Genomic DNA, 11,257 nt, shown 5'->3' with positions numbered 1-11,257 from the left:
CGAGTCTGAGGCCCTCCACTAGTATAATTTTGCTATTTATTCCTGTAACTCCTTAACTTCTCTTCTAATAATGTCAATGCTATACAACTTGTTGCATTTATGTTTAGTAATATTACTTCATTGTCTATAGTACCCTTTAGCAGGATATAGTTTCCTTCCTTAATGATTTTAATTAGATACATTTTTCCTTTTTCTTGGTCAGAGATCAGAATTGCTACCCCTGTTTTTTTTTAACTTCAGCTGAAGTGTCATATATTATTTTAATTTTAATTTTTGCTTTTTGGAGGGCAATTGGGGTTAAGTGATTTGCCCAAAGTCACATGGCTAGTAAGTGTGTCAAATGTCTCAGGCCGACTTTGAACTTACAGTAGGTCCTCCTGACTGCAGGGCCAGTGCTCTATTTACTGTGCCACCTAGCCACTTCTAGTGTAATACGTTCTCCTCCAGCCTTTTCCTTTACTCTGTGTGTATTCCTATGCTTCAAATGTTTTTCTTGTAAACAACATATTGCCGTTTATAATCCATTCTGCTACCTGTTTCCATTTTATGGGAGAGTTTATCCCATTCATATCCACAGTTATGATTACTATCTTTGTCTTTCTCAACATCCTATTGCAATAATTTTAAAAATATCTCTCCTGGATCTATTTTTCTGCTCAGTTGTTTGTCCAAAGAAACATTTTACATTTTCTTCTATTTTTTTCATTCCTTTGATTTTGTTAGAATGATTCACTATGTCACATAGAATCATTAGCTTCCATTCACCTAAATCCATTTTTTAACTTTTATTTTAGACTCAAACACCATAACACAAATACAGAGTAGAGAAAAGAAACATAGCATATCATAAACTTAAATATTAGAACTTAAATACAAATTAAGAAAAAAAACAGTGTCATGTGACTAGCAGAACATAAAGGAGGATTCAAAATATGTAATGATACATTTTCATTTTACAAAAGTCTGTATGATAAATACTACATGTTGTGTTGAATTTGTCCACCTTTTCTTTGCTTCCTTGTAAGTTTTCTTTTTTTGTTTTCTGTGTACTTATTTACTTTGTTCTCCCTCCCTCCCCTGCCCCTGAAGATTACAATTAAGTGCAATCATATTTCTCTATAGCTATTGATATATACATACATATATAAATACATTGTAGACATATACTATTATAAACAAACATACATACATATATACATACGGTATAGTCATATACTACTGTAAACAAACTCTGCTCCTGATCTTTTTATGTTTATACAAGCCTCTTGTTTCTTAGCCCTCCTGCCTCATCTACTTTAATTCTACCCATTATTTAGCCCTCCTATGACTTGCCTACCACCCACCAAGGATCCCTCCCTTTTCCTCCCATTCCCAATGATGTGAACACCATTCTATATCCCTCCTTTTACCTATGCCCTGACTCTCCCCTCTAAAGATCCCTTCCTTGTCTTCTCCTACCTCCCTATCCTCTTAACATTTTTATTTCTTCTGAATTTAGATGACTTTATACTCTTCTAAATATATATATGTATTGTTCCCTCTTAAACCCATTCCTGATGAAAGCAGTTTACCAGAACTACCAGCCCTCCTCCTCCATCTAATGCCTCTGTACTGATTCTTCCTCTTGCACCTCATTTGTATAAAATAATTGCTCTTTTCAGCTTTCCTAAATTGTTTTACTTTTCAAATCCATATCATACTCAGGTTTACTCCAGTCTTTCTTATGAGCTACCCAATTATTAATAGGAATCTTAGGTATATATTTTGTATTTTAAATATATAAAAAGTAAATGGTTTGTCCTTATTGAATCCCTTGTAATCAGTCTCTTGTATGTCAAATCTTATATTAAGTTAGTTGTTTCCTTGTTTTTTTAAAAATATTTTTAATGAAAGTCTTGAAAGCCTGACAGTTGATCATATGTCTACTTTTTTTTCCATTCAGTATTATGCTTGACTTTGCTGGGCATGATATTTTTGTCTGGAGCCACAGTTCTTTTGGTCTTTGATATACAGTGTTCCAAGGCCTGCAGTCCTGTAATGTCTCTACTGCCAGGTCTTGTATAATACTAATTCTGACATTGCCATATTTAAATAGTCTTATTTTTGTTGCTTTTAATATTTTATCCTTGAGATGGGGGTTTCAGAATTTGATTATAATATTCATGTGAGTTTTCCTCATAGGATCTCTTTTAAGTGGTGATGGATGGATTTTTTTCTATTTCTACTTTTCCCCTTATTCTAATGCTTCAGAACTATTTTCTTTATTTCTATTATTGTCTTATCAAGATTCTTTTTTTATCATAGCATTCAGTTAGTCTCATTATTTTTATGTTTTCTCTTCTTGGTCTATTCTCCAGATCTGCTGTTTTTCCGATAAGTTTTTCTCTTCTTGGGGGTGGCTAGGTAGCACAGTGAATACAGCACCGGTCCTGGAGTCAGGAGGACCTGAGTTCAAATGTGGCCTCAGACACTTGACACACTAGCCATGTGACATTGGCCAAATTACTTAACCCCAATTGCCCTCCAAAAAGCAAAAAAAAAATAATAATAATTAAAACAAGATTTTCTCTTTTTTCTTTTCATTATTCATATTTTATTTAATGATTTCTTGATCTGTTATAATTTTGTTGTTTTTGCCTTGCCCAGTTCTACTTTTCAAAGTGTCATTTTCTTCCTTAAGATTTTGGATCTCAAGGGCAGAGCCAAGATGGCAGAAAAAAAGCAGGAACTTGCTTGAACGCATCCCCTAATTAGCTCCAATACCTGTAAAAATGACTCTAAACACATTTTAGAGCTACAGAACCCCAAAAAAGACAAAGTAAAAAACAATCTCCTGCTGAAGACTGCCTGGCAGGCCGACAGGAAGTGTCTATTGCACTGGACTGGGAGCAGAGCACAATCCTGTGAGAGCTGTGCCAGCATAAATCAGGCCAAAGCAGAACTCTGGGGACTTAATCACTGGCAGTGGTGGCAGTTTCCAGACTCCTCCACCCACAAACTCCAAAAAGAAAGTAAAAGGTCAGTGGGAAACCTCTGTTGGACCTGGTTGGGAGAAGAGAGCAGTCTGGCCCCAGCCCCTGGGGCAGCATAGGTAGCAGTGGCTGCTTCCAGGGCTCCAGGCCCACAGATGGTGGGGGAACCAAGCAACTGATCAGAGGGCAATTGCAGGAACCTCTTTGCAGGCACTGAGGCAGGATTCTCTCGCTTTGCCCTGCTTGGATCTAGTTTGAAATCTTGGGTGGTGTTCCTGGGGTGAGGAGGCATGCTAGAGTGGCAGAGCTTGTGGTGGCACTGGTGAGAGAATCCTCTTCACAGTTCTGAGACAAGAGACTAGAATTAGGTCTGACAACAGCTCTGCAAAATCTTAAAAATTTGGAAAAGATCAATCTCCACTCTGGAAACAAAGTTCTACAGTGGAAAAGAGAACCAAAGTCAAATAATTGGCTAGGAAAATGAATAAGGTTTCTCTGGTGACAAAGAAGATCAAAACATAGAACCAGAAGAGGAAAATGAAGACAAAACTCCTGCATCAAAAGCCTTCAAGACAAACATGAATTGGTTGAGGACATGGAAGAGCTCAAAAAGAATTTTGAAAATCAAGTAATAGAAGTAGAGGAAAAATTGGGAAGAGAAATGAGAGTGATACATGAAAACCATGAAAAATGAGTCAGTTTGCTAATGGAGACCCCAAAAATACCGAAGAAAATAACCCCTTAAAAAAGAGACAAACTCAAAGGACAAAAGAGTCCAAAAAACCAATGAGGAGAAGAATGCCTTACAAAGAAGAATTGGTTAGATGAAAAATGTTCAAAAGCACAGTGAAGAAAATAATTACTTCAAAATAAGGATGGAGTAAATAGAAGCTAATGATTCTATGGGAAATCAAGATATCATAAAATGTTGAAGTTTATGTGAAATATCTCATTGGAAAAAAACACTGACCTGAAAAATAGATCTAGGAGAGAGAGTTTAAAAATTATTGCACTACCTGAAAGCCATGATCAAGAAAACAGTGTAGACATCATCTTTCAAGAAATTATCAAGGAAAACTGTTCTTATTTTCTAGAACGAGGGGGTAAAATAGTAATTAAAAGAATCCACCAATCGCCTCTTGAAAAAGATCCCCAAAGGAAAACTCCTAAAAATATTATAGCCAAATTCCAGAGTTCCCAGGTCAAAGAGAAAATATTATAAGCAGTCATGGAGAAACAATTTGAGCATTGTGGAGACATAATCAGGATGACACAAGATCTAGCAGTTTCTACATTAAGGGATTGAGGGGCTTAGAATATGATATTTCAGAGGTCAAAGGAGCTAGAATTAAAACCAAGAATCACCTGCCCAGCAAAACTGAGTATAAAACATCAGTGGAAAATATGGAGATTTAATGAAATAGAGGGCTTTCAAGGATTTTTGATGAAAAGATCAGAGCTGAACAGAAAATTTGACTTTCAAATACAAGAAGCAAGGGAAGCACGTAAACAGGAAAGATAAATAATAAGGAAATTATTAAAGTTGAACTGTTTATATTCCTAAATGTAAAGACAATATGAGTAATTTATGAGACTTTTCTCAATATTAGAATAGTTGAAGGGAATATATATGCATATGTATACATGTATATGTGTGGATATACACACATATACACACATGTGTATATGTATTATAGGCATATATGTGTGTATACATAGACAGAGGGCATAGTATAAGTTGAATATGAAGGGATGATATCTAAAAATAAAATTGAGGTGAGAGAGGAATATATTGGAAGAAGGAGAAAGGGAGAGATAGAACGGAGTAAATTATCTCATATAAAAGAGGTAAGAGAAATGATGTTACAATGGAGGGGAAGAGCAGGGAGGTAAAAAGGAATGAGTCAGTGTTATTCTCATTGGGTTTGGCTTGGGGAGGGAATAACACACACTCATTTCAGTTTCTTACACTACAGGAAAGTAGGGGGGAAGGGGATAAGAGGAGGGAATGACAGAATGGATGGAATAATGGGGGAGAGGGTAGTCAGTAGCTAATACTTTTGAAAGGGACAGGGTCAGAGGAGAACATATAGTAAATGGGGGGAAGTATAAGATGGAGGGAAAAATAATTAGTCTTTCATGACTACTATGGAAATGTTTTGCATAACTACACATGTATAACCTATATTGAATTGCTTGTCTTCTTGGTGGGAGTGGGTGAGGAGGGAAGAAGGGAGAGAATCTTGAACTCAAAGTTTTAAAAACAAATGTTAAAAATTGTTTTTACATGCAATTGTAAATAAAATATATGGGAAATGAGTATAGAAATCTATATTGCCCTACAAGAAAGTAAAGGGGATAGAGGGAAGGGAGGTGTGGGGGTATATAAGAGAGGGCAAACTGGGGGAAAGGGTAATCAGTATGCTTGCTGTCTTGGAGTGGCGGTATTGGAGAGAGCAGGAGAAAATTTGAAACTCAAAATCTTGTGGAAATGAATGTTGAAAACTGAAATTAAATAAATACATTCTGGGGGGGGAAAGATTCTGGATCTCCTTTTCTAATTGGTTTACTTTCCTTTCATAATCTTCTTGTTTTCCTTGGATTATTCTTATTCTTTTTTTTTTTAATTTTAGTTTTTCCTCCATCTCTATCATTTGATTTTTAAAGTGTTTTTAAAAAGATATTCTGTGAATTCTTTTTGAGCAGGTGACCATTTAAGTTACTCTTTGGGGGGTAGTAGGAGGTTTCTTTACTTCAATATCCTTTTTTGAAGATGAGCCCTGGTCTCCTCTATTCCCCTAATAGTTTTCACTGAATTCTTTCTCCTTTGCCTGTGCATTTTCTGTGGAAATAGCTTAATTTTTGTAATCACTTCTAGGCCTGGGGAATGGAGGATAGTGCCTCTTGCTCCAGATCTTCAGTTCTCTCCTCTAGCCTGGAACCACAGCCAAACCTCCAATGTCCTGTAAGTGCCCACAGCCTGAGGCTTTCTGCCCCATTGCTTCTGTACTCACAGAGTGGTCACTTTCCTTCTTATCCCGCTGCTTTTCTTTTCGCAGCACAGCTGGGTCTAGTGTTCCTTGTCAGCAGAGGTTCCCTCAGTCTTCCCCAGGTCAGACACCAAACTCCCCTCACTATCTGGGAATAAAAGTTCTGTGGCTGGGACACAGTCAGCCTCTCAAACTAACTAACCCCAGGGCTTGCTGCTTATTGTTAAAACAAACCTAGCCTGGAGGTGTTTACTCTTCAAAGGGACCATATGTTGTCCTGGGATTTTTCTTCTGATCTCAAATGTCCCAGGAAGACCCAGGTTGTGTCTGTATTCTTATTTATTTTTACCCATACTTTTTCCACCCTAAGGGGCTATTTTATCTCTTTTGTGGGGGAAAATCTTGAGAGCTTGGAATTTTCTGACCTACTCTGTCATCTTCCCAGAATCCTCCTCTCCTAATTCCATTTTTTAAGGAATTATTTTCTTCTTTTAGCTTTTGTACAAATTCTTTTAAATTTGGCCAATTCTACTTTTTATGGAGTTGTTTTCTTCAGTGGCTTTTTTTTTCTCCCATTTGGCCAACTGTAATTTTTAAGCAGTTATTTTCTTCAGTCAATTATTTTTCCTTCCTTTTCTAAACTAACTCTCTCTTTCATAACACTCTTTCCCCAATTTTTCTCCATTCTCTCATATTTGATTTTTACAATCCTTTTTGAGCTCTTCTAAAAGGCTCTTAGGGCTTGAGACCAATTCACATTCCCCTTTGAGGCTTCACATATAGGAATTTGGACACTGCTGTCCTCTTCTGATTTTTTGTTTTGATCTTCCCTGTCACCATAGTAACTTTCTTTGATCACAGTTCTTTTCTGTGTGTGTTTGTGATTTTTAAAAACTTTTTTTAGCCTATTTCATGGCTTTTTTAGACTATTTCATGACTGGGCACAGGAATCACTGCCCAAAGTTTTTGCTGGGGTCCTGGGGTCTGGTCACTGACCTGCTGCCTAGGGGCCTCAGGTGCTGCAGTCTTGCTCATTGTGGTGGGGTGGTCCAGCTTAGTCACACCTGTTGAGCCAGAGATTCATTGGCTGGCAATTTGTTTGCTCTGATGTGGTTAGGGGCCTCACAGCTGGACTGCTGTGCCACTAACCTGCTGAGTCAGGACTGAGGAACCTTGGTTACTACTCTGTGCTGTGGCTTAGAGCTATCTGCTGGCTTGCCTAGACACCATCTATGCTGGGCTATACTCCCCTTTACCCAAGTGAGACAAACCTTCCCTTATGTCCTTTTAAATTATCTTGATCTGGAAAACTGTTTCACTCTGTCTGTATATTCTTCATTTCAGCATCCATTTAGAGGCTTGATTTAATATTGTTTCCAAGGAAAACTGGGGTGAGCTCAGGAAGCCTCCTGACTTTTCTCTGCCATCTTGGCTCCCCTCATCACTTCTTAAGAAAGAATATGAGACAGAGAATTGCATTAATTATCACTTATCAGCAAATTGGTAGCTCACCATTAAGTATGTTAGAGTTGTGACCTACAGTGAAATAATGTCATCCAATCTATGAGATGCAGTGAGAATGCCATGATAGAAAAAACTCCACAACTTAAATTTATAAGAGATTTCCTTCTGACTAAATATAGTACTTTTAAAAAATAATTCTCTTCCTCACTGCCACCCCCCACCAGAAAAGGTTGATTAATATTGTTTATATAGATTACTAAATTTTCTGTCAGAATGAATAGAGTCCTCTTTAAAAGGCTGTGAATGGATTAAACTACAGGTAGAGACTTTTTTAGTGAGACAATTGTGCTGGATACAATATCTGTAGAAGACATGATTTAGCACAAATTATAGTGGAGTCAGTGGTAAAGCTAAGATATTTCATAATTTCGATTCAATGTATAACCTAAAGTAGAACAGAGGACATGTCTCTTTAAGTCATTCTTAATATTGTCCGACAGTTGCACAGGAGAGTGTTTAATAAATGCTGTAATGATAGTAATTATGGAACCCAGAATGTACTTGGAATTGTTGCTGTGAAGAAATGGTTTCTTTGGTGGAGAAGATTGACTGTTCAACAACTTGAACAATATGGAAAATGTATTTAATTTTTTTATTGAATAATGTTTGTTTTTACTTTGGGTTCAGATTGTGATAATATTGGTGTTGGGAATTATGAGAGAGGTATCCCTATCTACTAATCCATTTCAGCAACTGCTCTGTAAATTAGTGTTGTAGATAGTTGCTTGGCATATGGAAAAGTTAAGTGGGTGGCCCAGGATCCCATAATTTCCATGTCTTAGAGGTAGGATTTGAATTCAGATCTTTCTGACTAGAAAGCCAGTTTCTTATCCACTAACCCACACTGCATATCTGGTATTAGATTTCAGCCAAAAGAGATCCAAAAGGTCGTAAAATTATACATGTTACTTTGGTCAGTGTGGAAAAGAAGACATTTATATATTCAGTGACTTTGAATCATTTTTCCCCTTCAAACTGGTGCTTCAATCAAGGCCTGGTGGTTGATGCCTGCACTCCCTACCATGGATATCACTTGAGTTCTAAACTGCAATAATACTAAAGTCAATTGTGTGTCTGCATGAAATCTGGTGCCAATAGGATGCCTTCTAGAAAAGGAGGGCTGTATACTGCCTGAGGAAATGTGAATCCAATAATGTCGGTTGAATTGTCCCTGCTGGTCCATATTAGGATTGGAGAACTAAGCTGATATTCTGCTTCCAGCCTGAGAGAGAGGGACACCTAGCTTTTCAATAAATAAACAAATGAACAAATAAATTAGATAAATAAATTAGAGAAATGGAATGAATGAATAAATGGATGAAAGGGAAGATAGATGGATGAATAAGTGCTTCCATTTTAAGTGAGAAGATCATGTTCTATAGCCTAAATTCAGGATCACAAACAAAAAGCTGTCCACTAACTGCTTATTTTGTTTGTGCATAATGGTTTGCAGGTTGTCTCTCCCATTACGTTGCCAGCTCCTTAAGAGAAGGAACTCTCTTTTTATTTTATTTTTATTATAACACTTAGCAGTGTCTAACACATAGAAGGCATTTAATAAATTCAAGTTGATTGAAATACTAGCAGAGTCATTTATAAATATATCAAATATCTGAGTGTATGGGAGCTTAATTCCTCAACTGAAATAGGTAAGAATCCATCCTTACCTTGGTAATTAGAAATTTCTCTGAATTGCTATAACTATCTGAAATCTATTCTCATCTGAGAGTCAACCTTTCACTGATAATTCCAGAACTGAAATTTTGGGGGCTATGACATTTCTCATTTAAAGTTGTAACTTGTAGTAAAGAAGGTTGACAACATATACATCCTAAGAAGGAAAAGAGGGCATATAATAGAAAAGAAGAAAAAAGGAGATGAAAGTAATCCATGGAAAGGGAGGAGAGGTTCACTCAGGCTTCATGGTCATAAAGTCCCCAGGAAGTTAGTCTCTGGCACATCTAAGCACTTATATTTTTTTTGTAATTTCAACTTAAATACAAAGTAAGGAGAGAAAAAAGAGACAAACTTAAATACTAAAACTAAAATAATACAAATTAAGAAAAAAGAAAAAAAAAAGGATTGCCATGTGCACAGGTGTGGCTCATGCCATGCATGAGCAGCTTTCCAGAAGAATGCTGTTATGAACAGCTCTTAAGGTTCTGATTACACAGTATAGTGAACACTCTATTTATTCCATAGCAAATCAAAGCAAAACATTCATAATAAATCAAAGTACAGCATTCATAATATTACAACTTATCACAGAAAATCACAATATAGTATTAACAACAGCTTATCATTAAAATGGCCACATAGTTTCCACAATAATGGCCACAATGTTTTGAACAAAGAACAATCATCTCAAAGTACAATGTGTCAAAACCTTCCACTCATGGGGCACACTAAGTTAACTCAATCGGTCACTTATTCAGCAATCAATTACTAAGTATCATTAATCACTAAGTACAATCATTAAAAAATACACAGACCCTCCATCAGTAAGTCACTAGTAAAGTACAATTTCATCACTACTCAGTACCCATGGAGAGGTCTTTTCATCTTGACTCAAGGCAGGCAACTCCTACCTTAATCCATCAAACAGTCACCTGAATACAAAGGCAGACAGCTCCCAGTTGCTTGTCCAGCTCTCTGTGTTAGTCTTACTCCACAATGAAGTTCACAGGGTCCAGTCCATCTCAAAACCTCCACAATTGGTGTTTCCAGGAATTCAAGCCACAACCAGACAAAGTCTTACCATCCTGGTCATGTTTCATAAGTCTTCTGCAGCTCCTTCAAAAAATCAGAATCACCTTATCCAGCCTGGGGGTTGGGGGTGGGGGGCCTCCTGGGCTCCTCTTCAGAAGAAGCTCTGCCACCACAAGTTCTCAGGAAATTCTGACTCAGTTCACAATTCTCATTTCTCTTCTGTGGTTGCTCTGCCTCCTGATGCTGGTCCCAAGAAATTCTAATTGTCCCTTCCTAGGGCTTTTCCTTATATACACATGCAGCACTAGCTACTTCCTGTTTCAGCCAACCCCTTCCTGTCATGGCAGCAAAAGGAGACAGGAGTTCATACCTTCCGTTTCCCCAACAAAGGATTGATCAGTTACCAAGTGCTAAGTACCTGCTACCTTTGCCAACACAAAGGGATCTTCAAATTCAAATTAATTACCATTACAATAGGAAAATGAGAGAAAATAAGAGAGGATTCAAAATATGAAGCAATACATTTCCACTTCAAGAAAACCTATATAATAAATATATGTGCTGAGAGCTTTCTGTCTTCTTTGCTTCCTTGTATGTTTTCTTTTGTTCTATGCTGTGCACTTTTTACTTTGTTCTTTTATCTCTTCCCCCCAGAATGCTACAATTGAGCATGTATACATACCCCTACATATATGCATGTATACACATATATACATAGACATATACACACATGTACCCCTACATACATACTCTTGCTTTGACATGTATGTACTATATACTGATAATCCTGGACATATATAGACATACACACTAACATGCATCTATGTAAGCCTGTACCATACATGTTGATCCTCTGTTTCTCTTCCTTCATAAGTCCAAATCTCCTAATTTTTCCAAGTCCACCAACACATCATTTCCTACAACACAGTAATATTCCCACCTTATACTATCTTGTTGTTTTAAAAAGTCCAAAATAATGTTAATAAATATGGCTGACAGTATAGTTCCTTCCTTCCTTCCTTCCTTCCTTCCTTCCTTCCTTCCTTCCTTCCTCCCTTCCTT

Source organism: Petaurus breviceps, unplaced genomic scaffold (genome assembly GCF_028583685.1).
Source record: "Petaurus breviceps papuanus isolate PSGF00001 unplaced genomic scaffold, PetGlider_PUasm1.0 90579, whole genome shotgun sequence".
Classification (NCBI taxonomy): Eukaryota; Metazoa; Chordata; class Mammalia; order Diprotodontia; family Petauridae; genus Petaurus; species Petaurus breviceps.
The sequence above is the reverse complement of the archived record's forward strand: the minus strand, read 5'-3'. Positions refer to the sequence as shown.